A 20,724-nucleotide genomic window follows, 5' to 3' on the forward strand; every position below is an offset into this window, starting at 1 on the left:
CTCGAGATAACATACGCATGAACCTGACTCATGATGCCACTGATGGGGAACGTCACATGGGAAACAAAAAATTTCCTACGCACACGCAATACCTATCACGGTGATGTCCGTCTACGAGAGGAGATATCCGATCTACGTACCCTTGTAGATCGCACAGCAGAAGCGTTAAGAAACGCGGTTGATGTAGTGGAACGTCCTCATGTCCCTCGACCCGCTCCACGAACTGTTCCGCGATCCGTCTCACGATCTATTCCGATCTAGTGCCGAACAGACGGCACCTCCGCATTCAGCACACGTACAACTCGACGATGATCTCGGCCTTCTTGATCCAGCAATAGAGACGGAGAGGTAGATGAGTTCTTCGGCAGCGTGACGGTGCTCCGGAGGTTGGTGGTGATATATCTTAGCAGGGCTCCGCCCGAGCTCCGCAGAAATGCGATCTAGAGGAAAAACCGTGGAGGTATGTGGTCGGGCTGCCGTAGCAAAGTTGTCCCAAATCAGCCCTAATACCTCAGTATATATAGGAGGGAGGGGAGGGACCTTGCCTTGAGTCTCAAGGAGGCCCAAGGGGTCGGCCGAAGTGGGGGGAGGAGGATTCCTCCTCCAATCCTAGTCCAACTAGGATTGGAAGGTGGAGTCCTTCTCTATTTTCCCACTTCCCTTTTTTTCTTTTTTCTTCGATTTTCTTTCTCTCCTGCGCAGGGGCCTTCTTGGGCTTTCCCACCAGCCCACTAAGGGATGGTGTGGCACCCCTAAGGCCTATGGGCTTCCCCGGGGTGGGCTGCCCCCCCCCCCCCCGGTGAACATCCGGAACCCATTCGTCACTCCCGGTACATTCCCGGTAATGCCGAAAACTTTCTGGTAATCAAATGAGGTCATCCTATATATCAATCTTCATCTCCGGACCATTCCGGAAACCCTCGTGATGTCTGTATCTCATACGGGACTCCGAACAACATTCGGTAACCAACCATATAACAAAAATACACATAAAACAACGTCGAACCTTAAGTGTGCAGACCCTGCGGATTTAAGAACTATGTAGACATGACCCGAGGGACTCCTCGGTCAATATCCAATAGCGGGACTTGGATGCCCATATTGGATCCTACATATTCTACGAAGATCTTATCGTTTGAACCTCAGTGCCAAGGATTCATATAATCCCGTATGTCATTCCCTTTGTCCTTCGGTATGTTACTTGCCCGAGATTCGATCCTCAGTATCCGCATACCTATTTCAATCTCGTTTACCGGCAAGTCTCTTTAATCATTCCATAATACAAGATCCCGTGACTTACACTAAGTCACATTGCTTGCAAGGCTTGTGTGTGATGTTGTATTATCTATTGGGCCCTGAGATAGCTCTCCGTCAAATGGAGTGACAAATCCTAGTCTTGATCCATACTAACTCAACAGACACCTTCGGAGATACCTAGAATCTTTATAGTCACCCAGTTACGTTATGACGTTTGACACACACAAGGCATTCCTCCGGTGTTAGTGAGTTATATGATCTCATGGTCATACGAATAAATACTTGACACGCAGAAAAATAGTAGCAACAAAATGACACGATCAACATGCTACGTTCGTTAGTTTGGGTCTAGTCCATCACATGATTCTCCTAATGATGTGATCTCGTTATCAAGTGACAACACTTGCCTATGGTCAGGAAACCTTGACCATCTTTGATCAACGAGCTAGTCAACTAGAGGCTTACTAGGGACAGTGTTTTGTCTTTGTATCCACACAAGTATTGTGTTTCCAATCAATACAATTATAGCATGGATAATAAAAGATTATCATGAACAAAGAAATATAATATTAACTAATTTATTATTGCCTCTAGGGCATATTTCTAACAGATGTTGTTCCAAAGGTTTGTTGAAATGTTGACTCTGTTTCTTCCATTGTCATTCAATTTTTATATTTGTCCTTTTTGCCTAGTTTGTTAATGTGGGCTGGATTTTTAATTTTCACAGAAGAAGACGAAAGCTAGTAAGAGGAAGATAACTAAAGATGACGGGGGTGACGATGATGTTTGATTTAACAAGATTGTACGTTTGTCACTCCCAATTTGTGCAGGCTCTTGATTTATCAAGAGCTCCACACTGTGCTTGTGTGACGGATGCTGGTTTTGGTGTTGTCTTCAACTTGATCCTAAATAAGAATGTTTCCCGCATTCTCGTGTGATATATGATGGGAAAGATTGACCCTCCGACAATAAAAATCAACTTGGGCCCTGGCAGGATTCTTTGAATCAATCATGCTGCTCTTCACCACATGTTTAAATTTCCTATGGGAGCTCACACTGCACCAACACCTTCTAATAGTGGCCATGATGAATCATTGTCTGTCCTCAAGAACAAGCTCGGTTTTGACCGTTCACGAAGTATATGTATCAAGGACTTTCCTGCAGTGTTGAAGGGTTTGGTTGAGAGTGAGGACCCCGTGACTATAGATATTACTGTCAATATTTTCTTCCTAATTCTATATCAGAATTTGCTATGCCCCGGGCCTGCAGTTTGTTCGGGGAGGGTTGGTACCATGCGAGAAGATGGATTATTTTGCTATGGTAGAGATGGACTTTTGCCAGGTTGTTGTCGATGAGTTGGAATTAGCTGTGGTGAAGTGGCAGTCACAAGGTAGCAAGCAGAATTGCACAAAGGGTTGTGCCATTGTTCCCTTGATTATGTATCTGGATTCCTTGCACCTTTTCAAAGTTTCAGTGTTGCACATGTTGATGCCACGTGCGTATTTACTTACGAATGAAGTCCTTCTAAAGATATACATTCATGATATTCTTGTCAAGGAAAGATTTATTTGGAAAGCTACAAATTTGGGAAGCTGTCGGTTAGTGCATTTGTTTCTTATAATTGTTTTTTCCTATTATAATTTTCTAAGCCTTAATAATTTTTAATTGTGCAATCATGATAGTTCCGAACCTCCTGTTATTTACATTTGGACTTCTTTGCTTTTTTCTTTCATCTTTTTTGCAGTGGAAGGCATCGGGTGATATTGTGTACAGTCATCCTGTTGCACTTTTATGTGAAAATTGTGGTGCAGGTCCTAGAAGTTCTGCTAGGTTCCATGAGCCTATCTGTAGCCAGCTTGCTTTCCATGATCACAATACACTACCTAGTCGGGGTTTCACGGCTGGTCGTAAGGTCTTCTGATCAGACATTTGTTGGCAGTGGCAAACATGAGGAGATCGATGACCTACTTCAGAAGGTTATCAAATTAATAGAAGATTTGCAACCTCTAGTCATCGGTTGAGGACAGTTGTTGGATTTTTCTCTGTTAGCCATGGCCCACCTGAACAAGAAATTGTGCTTGGTCACAACTTTGATCATGGCTTGCTTGAGGGCTTGAAGTTTTTGTTGATGAATATTAAATCTTAGTTTTCATAGTTGAAGGAGTCATAGGATGAGAAGTGTCATCAGTTTGAGAAGAATGTTGCGCACATTATCGATGAAATGGACCAAGAGGATGTTGTTCCCCAACAGAGGACACTGGTGCTATGTTCCCCTTTTTTCTATACCTCTTTTTTATTTTATGTGCACTGCTTCATAATTTGTAATTTTCCTTTGGTTAATATTTCTTTTCTTATTATATGCATGTGGTTTTTTGTTGTTGTTGTTGTTGTTGTTGTTGTTGTAGGGTGGAGTGCAAGGTTCTGATGTCATTGCATCTCAGGGCGATGGAATTGATGATGTATAAAACCTTGTCCCGTCACTTGTGTCTCCCGTGTTATGTTTTCCTTTCTTGTTGTCTATCTCATGACTCTAATGTGTGGACTGCGTGTGAGTAGATGATATTTTGTTTTCTTCTTTTTGTTTCCATATTACATTGTGATGTGGTGTACTGTGTTGTAGGCTGCTGGAGTTGAAGGTTGTGATGCGAGCGAGTGTGTTGACAAGGATGAGCATTTGGCTAATGTGTCGTCCCCTCCTGGTGTTGTAGCTAACATGGTATGGTGGAATGAATTTTTGTATTGGTGTTTTGTAATATAATTTTTTTGGTAGTATAAGATAGATTCATGTTGTTGTGTTTATCGAAATACAATTTTTTACTCAACATTTCTGAGCTTCAGTTTGTAACATTGATGAGCTTCGTGTTTTACGTCAGTGGATAGCATCATTTTACATAAGTGAACTGCAATGTCTATCATAAGTAGCCTTCAATATTTCGCATAAGTGAGTTGCATATTGTTTTGGTTAGTGAAATCCATTGTTTTGCTTAAGTGGGCTGCTTGTTGGTGTGTTTATTCTTTTTCTTATGACTTTTTCGACTTCTTTTCTAGGCTGGAGATAATGGTGAAGGAGTGCATTAACCGGTTGGCGTTGTTCGTGATGATGATATGCAGGAGGGTCGTGCTCTTGTTGGTGTTGAGAGTGCAAAGTTGACTGTACCAGTAGATGGTTGCAGTGCAGAAGCTTCCGCAGCTGAGGAATCTGATCCTGCTGTTGTTCCTGGCCGGCACGAGGATGTTGATGATCCTGGCCACCATGAGGATGTTGATGTTCCTGGCCATCACAAGGATGTTGATGTTCCTATTCTGCACAAGGATGTTGATGTTGATATTAAAAACCCAAAGGAGAATCTTGCTTCCATCGACATTGTTGCTATTTTTCCTACTTGTCATGTCGCCGAAGATGTTCCTCATGATTTGAGTGTGAAGCCTCATGTAGATGAGTCATCTCAGTACGTTGCAGATTTGCAGACTTTTGAAATTGCAGACGATGTTGATGTTGATGCAGGAGGGTAGTCCAATGAGTTTAGTGTGCTTTCATTGCAATGTACTAGTGATACTGTTTTGGATGTCTCTGAACAGAAACAAGAGTGTTATAGCATATTTCTCCATATGTGGTTTTGGTAATTGATGACAATCCCTATGGACTAATGGTTTCCTTAAGTTATATTTTCAGCATTTGTCCATAGGCACTTCATGAAGCCCATATGTTGGTTTCAAGGAGCTTATATGATGACCAAGGTGGTATTCAAGGTATTATCCAATGAATGTTCATAAATATACAAGGGTTATCAGGACTAAATCAAAGAGTGAATCAAGTTGATCAACACACAAAACGTACAAGATGTACCGAGAGGGATCAAGTGATCCCATGGTATGGTAAGCATTCTCCATTACGCTTTGTGTACTAACCCATGGTCTTCATGAAGAGTTCTATGTGGGGTTAGGTGGGTTTTCATGGGCTTGCGTCAAGAGTAAGATCACATACAACCCATGGAGGATGACGTAAAATGGAGATAGTCATCAAGATTGCGGTGTGCAAGTTCAAGTGGAGCATCACGAAGATATCATGCTTGAAGCTTGTCGTTCATTGTGGTGGCAATGGACTTGTGAAGATGTGCTGAAGAGTGGCTCACCCATACTGGAGTATGGGGGAGCAATCATCTAGTCTTCATCGAGCCAACGCAATCAAGAAAGGTGGTTCATCTTGAGGAAGTCAAGATCGTCATCATCTAGCTCAAGTGGACTATGTGCAAGGTATAGGTTTGCCCTTGATAGGTTTTTCTATTTTAGGATAGATTGTCGTACTATCAAGGGAGGCTCTCAAGTGAGTAGCTTGATCCTATCATTCATTAAGAGCTCAAACCATTTGCTTACTTGCATCATACTTCTTGGTTCTTGTTTGGTGGTTCTCTTTGTGAGTATTAGAGCTTATGGTCATCTTTATGACAAGCTCGAGTTCATCGAAAATGGAGTTCATGTGCATCTTCTGTGATGTTTTCGATGTTCGGGTTTTTGCCGGTTCTTCATTCATAGAGGTCTCACATCTCTATATCATTGGCAGTTTCATAACTGCATGTTCTTAAGATTTCCAACAATCTTGTCGTCCTGAATCTAACAAGCTTGAGTTTGCTCAATTCAGAGCTCATTTGCAAAAGCTATGGCAGTTCTACTCTTACGTGTTTTCTTGACACTTTTATACCACTCGCCCGTGTCATCCGGTCTAACCACCCCTCAACGGGTGATACCCTAGGGTTTCTTCCACTAAGTGGTACGACCCACAGTGGTAGCCCTCGGCGGTTGATCCGGCCCAGCACCGGGCTTCAACCGGACACGGTTCTCTTGAGCTCCGATTGTTGGGCGGACTTGGACCGGTTATACCTCTATTTTATATAGCCCGGTACTACTGATGTTCCAAGCGGTTATACCACTTGGGACTTTGCCATGTCGAGCACTCGAGTTGGGCGGTGGTTGGGCGGTTGTACCGGTCACAGCGGTTGTACCGCCCGCATCATCGGTTTTACCGTTCGTGTGTAATTTTGCACATAAAGGGCAGATTTGTGGGGACCTATTTAAGGGGGTCTTCTTCCCCAATGGTTCCCCAAGTCTTGAGCTCATTTTTGCCTCCATTGTTGACCCTCTTATAGCTTTCTAACTCTCAATCCCTCCAATGATTCTTTCTAGTTCTTGAGGGAAAAGAGAGATGAGATCTAGATGCACATTTCCACCAATCATTTTCTCCTCTATGTGAGGGGAAACCTTGGATTTTGATCTTGGAGTTCTTTGTGAGCTCCTTGTTCTTCCTCTCATATTCCTCCATAGCTTTTGTTGTTGTGGAGGTATTTGAGTGTGAGACTCTTGTCCACTTCATGTGTTCTTGTCATTGCATTAGTTGCATCGGTTTGAGTTCTCCACGGTAATATGTGGAAGTGAAAAGGTTTGAGAATCTTATTACCCTTGTGTGCTTGGTTCCTGAGATATTGTTCTTCATGGATGCTTTGGCGTCCTAGAAGCTTGGTGGTGCCTTGGATTTCAATGATTGTGATGTAAAGCTCCGAGCAAGGGTCGGGGTCTCCAATTAGGTTGTGGAGATTTCCCCGAGCATTTTAGGTTACCTCGAAGCCATATTCAATTGTGGTGAAGGTTCATGGTGTTTTTGGGAGCCTCCAATTAATTTGTGGAGATTTCCCCAACCTTGCTTGTACAGGTTCGGTCACCGCCCTCAAGGTTACATTCTTGCATTGTGCGAGGGCGTGAAGAGATCATGGTGGCCTTAGTGGCATCTTGGGGAGCATTATGCCTCCACATTGCTCCAAACAGAGATTAGCATCCGCAAGGGTGTGAACTTCGGGATACATCGTCGTCTCCGTGTGCCTCGATTATCTCTTACCCGAACCTTTTACTTATGCACTTTACTTTTTGATAGCTATATTGTTTCTTGTTATATATCCTGGTACCACTTAGTTGTGTATCTTGCTTAGCATAAGTTGTTGGTGCACATAAGTGAGCCTAGTTGTTATAGGTTTTGTGCTTGACAAATTAAACGCTAGTTTTATTCCGCATTTGTTCAAGCCTAAACCATAATTATTTTAAAGCGCCTATTCACCCCCCCCCCTCTAGGCGACATCCATGTCCTTTCAAGGAGGAAGGCTCTCACACTGAAGGCAAGCATTTTTTTTTTGTTTCGAAAACTGAACTTTATTTTTTCTTTCACACATTTTTTAATCACTATGGTAGATAGTTCACATGTTTCATGTTAAGTGAACTTCTTCCTTTGTATATGGGTATTAGGTAGTGCATTTCCTTTTTTGCTAAAGTGAACTTCATATTTTTTTTAAAATTTTGGTTTTAAATTGCGAGCTATATGTAAGTGTTTATTCCTAGATATTGAACCTCATATTTACCTCTTTCTTTGTTTTGTATTTGCATTGGAGATGATGATCTTCCTGTTGTGCCACCTTCAAGCATTGATCCAGCTCTTCTTCGAAGATACAATGACTTGTATGACGCTGTTATCCGGGCTCGTAAGGACAGGAAGAAGAAGTATGATGTTTATAAAAACTTGTGAAATGTTTTGTTAATATATGTTTTCAGTAGCATTATTTGTCGTTTTCCGCTCATGGTATATTGGTAGTATCTTATGTTTCATCTTTTGAAAAAAAATAGGGACATGATTGCTGTTGAAACTGAGCTTGGTGATATTCCAATTGGCGAAGTTGGTCAATATTTTTGGGTGAAGGGGATGCTGAGGACTCGGCTTGTAAATTTTGGGGTTTCTTTGCTGATAGATAAGTTTAAAGGATCTCCAACGATGGTTGTCTCCTTCTATATTTGTGTAAGCCTACATAACTTTTTTTCTTGTTTTTTTTGTGTTGGACTTATTGCTTTTCCAACTTCTATTTTATTTTATTTTTTGCACTCGAGCATCTAGAATGGCGGTAGCATAGGCAAGCCGGTGAAATTGATGTTCTCTTCAAAAGCTGAGCAATGTGTCGATGAAAAGGATATGGTGATTAGTGTTTTATATGGTCAAAATCATTTGTTTTTGTGCTGGATTTCTTGTTTTTTGCTTGTCTGTTTTTGTAATTGATAGATGGCTAAGGGCATAACATTTGATCCGCCAAACAGGAAGGAAGGAGAAACAATTGGACATTATTGTGTAGTTGCCTTGAATTTGAAGGGAAAGCGGTTTAAATTTCTTGACTCATCCAATGAACCTGGCAGGGATGAAGCAAAAATGGTTTTTAGGAGGATGGCTAAAAATATCAAGCGTGCATGGAAAGAAGGTGGCGATAGTTGTGATAAGCCGCTAAGTCCTCTAACACTTGCTCGCTTTTTGTTGAAACACGTGCTTGTCACACTTCAGCAATGGGTATGTTTTTTGCAGCCCCCTCTCTCACCAATCTCCACAAATGCTTTTTTATATGTATGTGAAACTAATGTTGTTTTTTGTTGTTTCGCGGGTATGACTGTGGGTTCTACATGTTGCAATTCTTCAAATATGGGACGATGTTCATGTTGCTCAGTTTACGGGGCAACCCATTGGCTTACATTAGCGAAGTGTTCCTTGGATCTATTGCCACTTTTAATATCTAAAGATAAAGGCTGTGTTAGTGAACTGCTTGCTCCCTCTTATTTATTTTTGTCGACTACTTGACGCCCCTGCTTGGGTACTAGGTTTTAGTGTGCTAGTTTGTGTTAGTGAGCTTCACTTTCTATGTAGGTGAGCTGCTCCAAACTGTATAAGTGTTTTGCATACCCGTTGTATAATGACCTACGTTTTTTACCTGAGAACCGCATGTTAGTTTATAGTGAACTGCAGTTTTTTACATAAGTGAGCTTCATCTAACATATTTTTGGTTTTATAATTGATTTATTTGTATGCGGTGGACAAGCGAGCTAAGTGTTAATATGTTGTTTCCGCTCGTTTTTTTCCAGGTTTTGATGATCATCGAGGCTCTATATCTCTTTTTGAGACTCAAGTTTGTGTAGCAGGTATGGAGGATTGTGTTTTTGAAATCTCTCTTGACAAGTCTGGTTCTCTCACTGGGGTTGGTGCAAACACGGATGCCCCGACAGGCTCTTCACGTGAGGTATGTGATGTCGATGAAGATTTCATGTTGCCACCACAACCCGTTGCAAACAGGACTAGGAGTGCAGCTATCAATCCTCCTACCATTGATCCTCGTGATGTGGTATCAAAAAGGAGGGCAGTGAATAGGCTTGTTAAGTTTAGATGGTGTCTAGAGAAGTTGAATCCTGACACATTCAAGTATATATATGAGGCGAGGAAGATAATGGATCTCATTCTCACCCAAAAGTTCACGACCAAATACCATGAGTAAGTTCCATGTGCATGTTCTTCATCCTTTTGTGTGGTTAGTTTTTGTTTTTATATTTGTTTTGATCTCATGTCTGCATTTGTCTTGTGATGTCCGCGTGTTGTTCATGGTGAAAAGCCCACTTCATGATGTCGAACATACCTCAGTTGACTACATCTATAAAACATTTGGCAAAGGAGCTTTCTTTGACTCATATATGATGGATTGTGTCATCTTGTATTGGAAGCAATATCCTGAGATGAGCTTAGTTTTTCATTCTTGTGATCGCATGCTACTTACACCTTTATTCATCACGGTATATGTGTTTGCCATCTTTTTTTCTTTCTATGTATTTCTTTTTCTTTTGTATTGAATTTTTACACCTTATTTTTTCATGACCCATTTATTTGTTTTTTTTGCAGTGTGTTCTTCAAATGGAATATTGTGAGAAGAGATATAAAGAAGGAAACCTTGTGTCGCCGGTTGTGCATAACCCGTTTATTCTAGAATATGCGGCTAAACAGTTCAAAGTTTTTGTTGGCAATGATAACCTCTTGACGCAAAACTAGTACGTCCACTGTTTGCATCATTCTGTCTTATTATTTGTTGAATTTCCTTCATATTTATTTTTTCAGCAGTTTCCCTTGTTGTATGTGCGGAAATGTACTTCAATGATTTGATTTGTTTTTCTCCCACTGGCATATTTTGATGTCGCGTTTGAAGTACAACCATTACACCCTATACACGATTAACCACTATAAGATACCATTCATATCCATGACACTAGGAGGTAGAGTGGATCTGTTGATCAAAAGACAAGGTGGCGCAGGTGTGACCACCACACATACTGCACTGAAATGGTATGTCATGTTTTCATGTGTTAATCGTTTAACTGCAAAGCTTGTTTTTTCGTATTGCATCATTCCACATAAGTGAAGTGCATCTATGTATTATTGTTGAAACCGCATGTGGAACTATAAGGTCTTCAATACGCTTGTTAGTAGTCATGGCACTGCAATTGTTGGTAGAGTGCACTGCATCATATGTGATAGAGAACTTCATTTATCGCACCACTAAACTTGTCTAAAAGAGTGATAAACCCATGATATGACTTAACATGCATTAAAAAGGGATGGTTCGGGCTATGTAAATAATATGTAGTTGCCTGTCTGATAGGGATACATCATTTAATATACTTCTATTCTTTTGTTATAGCTTTGTTTATTTGTTCTAAAATGTGTGTTTTTGTCTTTGTGGTTGTCTTTTCTTTCTTTGCCAGATGACCAGGATGACTCTATTGTTGAAAATGGTTTACTATGAGAAGGCTTATAACTCGAAGAACCTACCCGACTGGGTTAAATTGTTAGAGAAGCCCTCTTTCCATCTAGCTGCAGAACAAGGGGTAAATGAGTGTGGATTATATGTTCTGACGATGGCGCATATGTTTGACGACACGCGTTTGGTTGAAAATTTATTGAAGTGCGATGTAATGCCTTCTGTTTCTCCTATTCATTATTGTTGATTGTTCATCCTTCCAACTGTTGTTCATCACGTTCTTGCAATCATTTTCTGCATTTTCTATTTTTTCAGTCTCCTATCGAAGATTGGAAGGCGGAGTACCTTTTCCAAGTGTTGTTCCATCTTTCCAACATGTTGTGTATGAAAGACATGCCGTTGAGCTGTGTGATCTCTGTAAAAAGCTTCGGCTTTCTTCACTGGTGTAGTCTCAATCGCAATCCTAGTCACGTTCGAATTAAGATCCTTAGGCAGAGTCTTGTGAATGATTTGTATGTGTATGAACAATAGTTTTAGGTGGTGTGTGTTGTAGGATGTTGAAGGTTGAACATGTTTCAAGTATCTTTGTATGAAGGCTACCCTCTTATGTCGTGCGTATCTGCTGTGTAGTACTCTGGTGAAACTTTGTGCATTTATATATGATCATGATATTGTTTTTATGTTAAATCTGGTTCATCATCTGTGTTCTTGTTTTTTTGGAATGCAATGGTGGTGTTGTTGTATGTATCACTTTTTTCTCATCTTCTTCTTTTGTGCTTGAGGACATTTAAAATGTAAGTACATTATGTCGTTTTTTTAATTGCACTACACCCTCGCTATGCCTTTTTGTGAACTCCACTTCAACCTTGTGTATGATTGAACCGCATCTTTCCACGTGACCGCACTATCTATCTTAGGGGTGTGGGGTGAGGGGGGAATAGAATAACCGCATTGCGCCTATCAACCAAGGGCACTGTCGCATTAGCGCGAGGCCGAGCGGGGGGCCCAAATTAAAAAAGTTCTATGAATCATATGACATGCTTAAAAATAAACAAGAATCCAAGTTTAATTTTTTCGAAATCTTTTGAGATGAATAAATTAAAACTACAGATTCAAAACTAATAGTACAAATTGATAATTGTTGTAACCTGTATTTTGCTGCAGATATGTGGCGGACAAGGCACTCCTTTTCTATGCATAGCTGGAGTACTGTTGCCTTCTGCGGGTCTTTGTAGTGTATGTACTCAACATCAACGCCGACTCTCTTGAACGGCATGAAGAAAAGCTTTCTCCTTAGCTTGGACAACATCTTGTTCACGTAGCGAGCCTTGCTTGTGCAGATGAGGTGGAGCTTGTTGTTGCCATGGAGCTCTACATCGTGAAGCTCCTTGGTGTACTTGCACTTCCTCTTGTAAATAGGTGCACCGCCATGGTTGTGCTTCCTCTCGTTTGCTTGAGGTTGATCGAAGAGATGGGTAAATGAAGGGGGGATGTATGAGATTAATAAGAAGAAGCGGCAATGGTGGTTTCGGTGAGAAGCAAAGGACGAATGAATTACTCCTGAATTGGGTTTTATGGCGGTTTTCTAGAGGTCATGTGATGGGCGTGGGGGGAAGCTTGGTGGGGTGGTGGTGTCAGCCACAACGTGGCAACTTAAAGGAGGACGTGAGTGGGGTGGAGGTTCTGTTAGTGGCCTCAAAATATGACACGGTGTCCCCTCTTTTTTCACACAGAATTGAAATTTGAGACGTCATCCGCTCGTTTATTGATTATTATTTTCAAACTACATGCACTGCGTTTAGAATAGAAATGGAATGTCTTTGTTAACATTGCGTGCTTCATTTATCTTAGTGTTTTTTAAGCATACTCTATTATAGTCATGAGACTTTTTTCCATACTATTGTAGGCTTTGTTCTTTGTTTTCACTCATACTAATATAGGTGTTGTGCTTTTATTTTCGTTAGAGCGATGCATTCTTGAAGGTACCCGCACTACTGTTTTGTAGAAGGAGAACTTTATTCTAAGAAAACTAGCACTACTTTACATATCATATTACTTCATAGCTAAAGACCTTTTACTCTGTTCTTACTTATCCCGTGGTATTTGAGAAAATATATATCCATGCAGAAACGTTGTTGGGCCTTCTTATTACTAGTAATTGTCATTCGCCGCAAATAGGCCTGCCCACACTATAGCTTCTCGGTGCGGTGTGTGAATGTGTCAATGTTTAGTCTCACCTCGCCCGTGAAGGGCACCATCGACCTGTTTATAAGCATTGGCAAGGGAGAACTTCTGAACTCCTCGATAGATTTTTTTTGACGATTACACACGACACTCGCCGCACCACACTCCATGAACTGTGGACCCTTGTGTGCGTGTCACCATGGATAATCGCTTGAAACGGGAGCGTCGTTGTAACTCTGCGAGCGCTGCTCTAGTACGAGACTGGCTGGGGACGGGTCCCACCTGGGCGGTCATTTTTTTGTTTATTTTGGAGCTAAAATTGTCTTTTTTGTAGAGAATTTCTTTTGATGTACTTACGCGTACTACATTTGTCGTTCTTATGCACTACATTCTATTTTAGATAGAACTGCATGCCTATTTTTCCTTTCAAATTTTTGTGTGTGTTTTCTTCATCCCTTGTACGTAGGTTTTTCTGTTGTTGTACTGGAGTGAGCACGTTCTTTTTATGCAATGCTTTGCATCAAACGCTAACTTTGGTATGTTTGCATTTTTGTGGAGTGCACTATGATGTTACAGAGAACTGCAACATGTTGTAAAGTATAACTTCATTTTTTGTGCCTGTCACCATACATTTTATGCAGTGATTTTGCATCACATGCTAACTTCTGTACGTTTGAATTTTCGTGAACAGCAGTATAATTTTCAGCAAACTGCAGCTTGTTGTAAAAGATAACTACAGTATTTTACACGAAATAAACTTTGTTCATACTCAAGCAAACTACATCATTCGAAAGCAAAGTAACTACATCACAAGCACAACTTGCTAAATCAAAAGCAAACTACAACCTCGAAAGCAAAGGAAATTTAACTCGAAATCTAAGATGACTAGAGCAATCTTGAAGATACTTTTTTGTCTGCGCCATCTCCATCTTCACTAGTCGTAGTGCCCCCATGTCCTGGCGCGCTTCTTGGACTTGTCCATATTTACGCGTCTAAGCTCGTCCTGGGTGATGGTGATGCGGTCCCCTATCTCGTACGTGGCGTAAGTGTCCTTTGCCACGTACTCGATGTACTTCTGGAACAGGGGCATCTTGGCCCGGCGCCTGTGATCTTTGTCCGTCATCTTGTGCTTCATGTCGGTGTAGTAGTCGTCGATGATGATGTTGGAGGCGTCGCCAAGCGAGTTCATGTACTTGGTGCTTTCGGGCACCCTGAATTCCTTCTGGATGTTGACGAAGTGGCCGATCTCTAGGCCGACTCGGTCTAGCTTATCGATGTCCTCGTCGATGCAGAATCCAGAAAAAGTGTACCTTGGCTCATTTAGGAAGTTGTCAAACACCGTGGATTTTTCTTCGGTGATGCTTAGTTGGAAGAGCAGCACCAACTGGGTCTTGCCAACAAAGAGCTTGACAAGGGCGATCTTCTGCTCATGGGCTCGCTTGTTGGTGAACTTGATATCAATTCCAACGATTTTTTGGCGTTGGTACTTGAGGTGCTGCTCGTAGTGCTTGACGGTGTCCTTCACCTTCTGCAAGTCGTTGGTGTGGATCACGTGCAACTTTTTGTTGTCGTGGGCCTCCACGTCACTGAGTTCCCAAATGAACCCCATCGCCTCTAGACATGGAGAAGGATTTGTTGGTTTGTATTGGAGAGGGATGAGCGCAGAGGGAAGTAATGCAGCGTAATGGTGATCTTTGTTGTTGTTCTCGAGGTATGTATTTATGGTCGGGATGGCATCAAGCGAGGGATTGCACGAAAGCAAAGCAAATTTTAACTCGAAATCTAAGATGACTAGAGCAATCTTGAAGATACTTTTTTGCCTGCACCATCTCCATCTTCACTAGTCGTAGTGTCCCCATGTCGTGGTGCGCTTCTTGGACTTCTCAATCTTTGCGCGTCGAAGCCCGTCCTGGGTGATGGTGATGTGGTCCCCTATCTCGTACGTGGCGTAAGCATCCTTTGCCGCGTACTCGATGTGCTTCTTGAACAGGGGCATCTTGGCCTGGCGTGTGTGATCTTTGTCCGTCATCTTGTGCTTCATGTCGGTGTAATAGTCGTCGATGATAATGCTGGACGCGTCGTCAAGCGAGTCCATGTAGTTGGTGATTTTGAGCGCCCTGAATTCCTTATGGATGTTGATGAAGTGGCCAACCTCCAGGCCGACTCGGTCTAGCTTCTCGATGTCCCCGTCGATGCAGAATCCAGCAAAAGTGTACCTTGGTTCATGTAGGAAGTTGTCGGACACCGTGCATTTGTCTTCAGCGACGCTTAGTTGGAAGAGCAGCACCAGCTGGGTCTTGCCAACGGAGAGCTGGACGAGGGTGGCCTTCTCCTCGTGGGATGGCTTGTTGGTGTACTTTACATCAACTCCGATGATTTTTTGGCGTTGGTACTTGAGGTGCTGCTTGTAGTGCTAGATGGTGTCCTTCACCTTGTGCAAGTCGTTGGTGTGGATCACGTGCAACTTGGTGTTGTCATGGGCCTCCACGTCACTGAGTTCCCAGATAAACCCCATTGCTGGTAGACCTGGAGAAGGATTTGTTGGTTTCTAATGGAGAGAGATGAGCGGGGAGGGAAGTAATGCAGCGTAATGGTAATCTATGTTGTTGTTTTGGAGGTCTGTATTTATGGTCGGGATGGCATCAAGTGAGGGACTTCAAGATCTCCCCTGATAATGCGGTTGTGGGGATTGTGGGTTGTGCTTCATTTGTGATCGTGGATTGTGTTGTGTCTAAGATTGTGGGTTTTACTAATGAATCGATCGGAGCGTGTGTTTGTTTGTGGTCGTTGGTATTTTGATAGTGTTTTTTTCATCAATAATATTTGTTAACCATCGCGTTATCCACACATGCGCATTCGTTTGTAGTATGTGGTATGTGGTACTAACATCAAATGTGCTTCAGCTAACAAACTGCATTGTATGATATTCTGACTTTCTTTTTGTTTAGGTATAGAACTGCTTTCATTGAGGGAGAGAACTGCATTAGTTTTTTGATATACCCGCAGTTCATAATGTTGGGTGGGGGGAGGGGTTGAACACATTTTTCTCAGAATATTGTATTGGATCACATCCATAGTTGTGCTCTACAGTGCATTATTATGTAGAGTGATCTGCTGAACAAACATAATGGAACTTCTTACCTTATTATGGTGCACTACATTTCTGGAAGGTGTGTACTACATTTATGTTGTGGCTTGCAGTTTCACACATTTTTCTTTTTAGGGGTTTTTCACACATTTTGTATGTGAAGGAAAACAAACAAAAAACACATTCGGCCCAAATATATAAATCGATGGCGCTTACGTTTCTATGCTTTCCTACTGCGAGTAGATCACAATCGTCCCATATAGGCCCACCTCACCAGGTGAAAGCTTCCAAATAGGACTTCTGTCGGTTTTGTGTGCAAATGCGCCAATGTTTAGTCCCACCTTGCTTGCCGAGGGCGATGTCGACCTGTTTATAAGTGCTAGCGAGGTAGTACCTGTGAAATCCTCGATACAACTCTTGGGCACTTACACATGACGCTCACTGCACCACACACCATGACCCGTGGGCCCTTTTGTGCCCGTCACTACTCATCGTGGCCCAAAACAGGCGTGCCTTCCTAACTGTGCGGGTGGTGCCCTGTTACGAGACTGGCTTGGTGACTGGTCTCACCTGGGCGGTCATATTTTTTTTTCAGGTGAACTGCATGTGCCAACATTCTGCACTGCTCTTATGATACACGTGAATTACCTTTGTGAACTTCATGTACATAGAGAATGCACGTCGTGTGGATACACTTGTAAACTACATTCAACATCTACAGAACTACATTCTGAGATAAATTGTAAATATTAGTTAGCTGCTTTTGAAGTGGTGATGCTGGAAAATAGGATCTTTACTAGTAGTAATCTCCCAATCCACCCAAGCAGTCCATCGAGTAGTCAAAGTTTATTGTTTGGTTGACGTTAGTTTCATTAACTTAACATTTATTTCTATAACGCAACTTTCATTTATTTTCCCACATTTCTCTTCTATGCACCTGCATCTACTCGCCTAGACCTTTTGCATTCGTCTTCTATATAGTTAATGCAACTTTTGATACACTGCAACGCAAAGTACTCTCGTGTGCTGTCGTATTCTCTTCCTTTTCACTTACTAGATTTTTTTGCCATGACATCAGGCCCCTCTAGGACAGTATCCTGTTGTGGTCATGGTTGTGGTGTGTCGATGCACTGTGACTGCTCAGCTTACACAGAGTCCCGGTGACGGGGATACAGCCCTAGGGTAGGGTCATAGGCCTAACCTATATGTCCTACCGAAGGGCACCTCATTATTAGGACTACAAGGAAAATTCTGGCTGGATCGCGACAACATCTAATCCACTCGGTATGGATCCACTCGGACAAGTACACACTATCCACTCGGACCACAGTAAACCACTCGGCCATATGTCTCACTCGGATATGCAAAGACCGACAGGGTAGTCGAAGCATCATACTCATAGTAGAGGTTTCACAGTGGGTTGTCATCATGGCACTAATGCTCCGTCTTGTAACATAGGAGGTGAGGGGGTGACGCACTCTATATAAGCCACCCCCACCACATAGCTTAAGGGCTGGTTTTCTTCTCCCCCGGCGGGCTCATTCTTTCCCTCGAGCTCTGGCTCTCTCTATACCATGTAACTCATGTCCATGACAGATAAAACAAAGCCTCTCCGGAGCACGAGACGTAGGGTTGTTATCTCCACTGTGAGAGGCCCGAACTCGCTAAAACCACAGTGTCACCCATGTGCATCTTGATAGATCATGCTCCGTTATCCTACCCCCTTTCTATTGTCGGAATCGTTACCACGACAGTTGGCGCCCACCTTGGTGCATCGCGTCTATCGAAACCGGATGCAGATGGTTGTTTCATTCACCTATGTTTAACTTCATTTCCATGCAGTTCATACCATTCATCTCCGTGAGTAATGAAGCAAAAAAAAAGAGAAAAGATACATCTCTATTCGACGTCGCGGAGGCACCGGCCAGGCCGGCAGCACAGGCCTCCTCCGCGCGGCCACTTGATCAACAACGAGTTCCATGCCACAGAAGCATTGGCCTGGTCGACAGTGCATGGCTGCTCCGTTCGGTCGCCTGCCTAACGACAGTCTCTGTGCAGCGTGGCTTCCTCGGCTGATAGCCTGCTCGATGACGACATCCCCGACTGTGGAACTCTCCCGCCCACTTGACTGCTCGGTGACGAGGTCCGCGGTGGCGGTGCAGGTCCAACACGACGCGGGCATGCGGCAGTTCCTTTCTCCGGCATCAGTGGCTCAGCAGCAAACTCGGCGAGTGTGCACATACACGACAACCCCTCTCCTTCTCCTGACATCAATGGCTTGGTGTGGCCGTATGTGCAGGGAAATCACACACCCGCACGCAGCAGCTCCTCCCTCTGGCTCGGTCGCGGGCTGGCGGCGCCCTCGTCGCTGCAACTGCTTCTCTGGATCGAGGGAGTAAAGCGCGTTGAGCTCGCCAATCGTCCATCCTGTTCGTCTCGGCATCCTCTATCATGCAACATGGGAGGGTCACCTCCCCGTTGATTAAGGGCACATGCAGGTGGCAGGAGAAGAAACACAAGGGAGTAAATAATTCTACGAGGAGTTATTCGGCTGCCTTATTAAGCGCCTCATCAGGTGAGCCACCAGGTAATACTACATGCATGCATAACGTTACGAGGAGTTATTTGGATGCCTCATTAACTGCCTCACCAAGTGGGCCAAAATAGCATCCGTGCATAACTTTACGAGGAGCTATTTGACTGCCTCATTAAGTGCCTCATCAAATGAGCCAAATAAAACGCGAGGTAATCATGCATGCATGCATAACGTCTTTAATCGTTACAAATTAGCATATGTACAGGACACTTAATCCATCCAAAAATATGTTGGAATTACGCCCTAGAGGCAATAATAAATATAGTTATTATTATAATTCCTGTATCAAGATAATCGTTTATTATCCATGCTATAATTGTATTGAATGAAGACTCATTTACATGTGTGGATACATAGACAAAACACTGTACCTAGCAAGCCTCTAGTTGGCTAGCCAGTTGATCAAAGATGGTCAGTGTCTTCTGATTATGAACAAGGTGTTGTTGCTTGATAACTGGATCACGTCATTAGGACAATCACGTGATGGACTAGACCCAAACTAATAAGACGTAGCATGTTGATCGTGTCATTTTGTTGCTACTGTTTTCTGCGTGTCAAGTATTTGTTCCTATGACCATGAGATCATATAACTCACTAACACCGGAGGAATACTTTGTGTGTATCAAACGTCGCAACGTAACTCGGTGACTATAAAGATGCTCTACAGGCATCTCCGAAGGTGTTCGTTGAGTTAGTATGGATCAAGACTGGGATTTGTCACTCCGTGTGACGGAGAGGTATCTCGGGGCCCACTTGGTAATACAACATCACACACAAGCCTTGCAAGCAATGTAACTTAGTGTAAGTTGCGGGATCTTGTATTACGGAACGAGTAAAGAGACTTGCCGGTAAACGAGATTGAAATAGGTATGCGGATACTGACGATCGAATCTCGGGCAAGTAACATACCAAAGGACAAAGGGAATGACATACGGGATTATATGAATCCTTGGCACTGAGGTTCAAACGATAAGATCTTCGTAGAATATGTAGGATCCAATATGGGCATCCAGGTCCCGCTATTGGATATTGACCGAGGAGTCTCTCGGGTCATGTCTACATAGTTCTCGAACCCGTAGGGTCTGCACACTTAAGGTTCGACGTTGTTTTATGCGTATTTGAGTTATATGGTTGGTTACCGAATGTTGTTCAGAGTCCCGGATGAGATCACGGACGTCACGAGGGTTTCCGGAATGGTCCGGAAACGAAGATTGATATATAGGATGACCTCATTTGATTACCGGAAGGTTTTCGGAGTTACCGGGAATGTACCGGGAATGACGAATGGGTTCCGGGAGTTCACCGGGGGGGCAACCCACCCCGGGGAAGCCCATAGGCCTTGAGGGTGGCGCACCAGCCCTTAGTGGGCTGGTGGGACAGCCCAAAAGGGCCCTATGCGCATTGGAAGAAAAATCAAAGAGAAAAGAAAAAAAAGGAGGAGGTGGGAAAGGAAAGAAGGACTCCACCCACCAAACCAAGTAGGACTCGGTTTGGGGGGGAGTCCTTCCCCCCTTTGGCTCGGCCGACCCCCTTGGGGCTCCTTGAGCCCCAAGGCAAGGTCCCCCTCTCCCACCTATATATACGGAGGTTTTAGGGCTGATTTGAGACGACTTTTCCACGGCAGCCCGACCACATACCTCCACGGTTTTTCCTCTAGATCGCGTTTCTGCGGAGCTCGGGCGGAGCCCTGCTAAGATGAGATCATCACCAACCTCCGGAGCGCCGTCACGTTGCCGGAGAACTCTTCTACCTCTCCGTCTCTCTTACTGGATCAAGGAGGCCGAGATCATCGTTGAGCTGTACGTGTGCTGAACGCGGAGGTGTCGTCCGTTCGGCACTAGATCGTGGGACTGATCGCGGGATAGTTCGCGGGGTGGATCGAGGGACGTGAGGACGTTCCACTACATCAACCGCGTTCACTAACGCTTCTGTTTTACGGTCTACAAGGGTACGTAGATCACTCATCCCCTCTCGTAGATGGACATCACCATGATAGGTCTTCGTGC

At 43.3% G+C, this 20,724-nt stretch overlaps 1 pseudogene; it reads right to left on the bottom strand.

Moving 5' to 3' along the window:
* Nucleotides 1-14,874: 14,874 nt before the first annotated feature.
* Nucleotides 14,875-15,549, bottom strand: LOC123406126 (annotated as a pseudogene).
* Between the last annotated feature and the right edge of the window lie 5,175 nt (nucleotides 15,550-20,724).

This window comes from Hordeum vulgare, chromosome 6H, assembly GCF_904849725.1.
Source record: "Hordeum vulgare subsp. vulgare chromosome 6H, MorexV3_pseudomolecules_assembly, whole genome shotgun sequence".
Lineage (NCBI taxonomy): Eukaryota > Viridiplantae > Streptophyta > Magnoliopsida > Poales > Poaceae > Hordeum > Hordeum vulgare.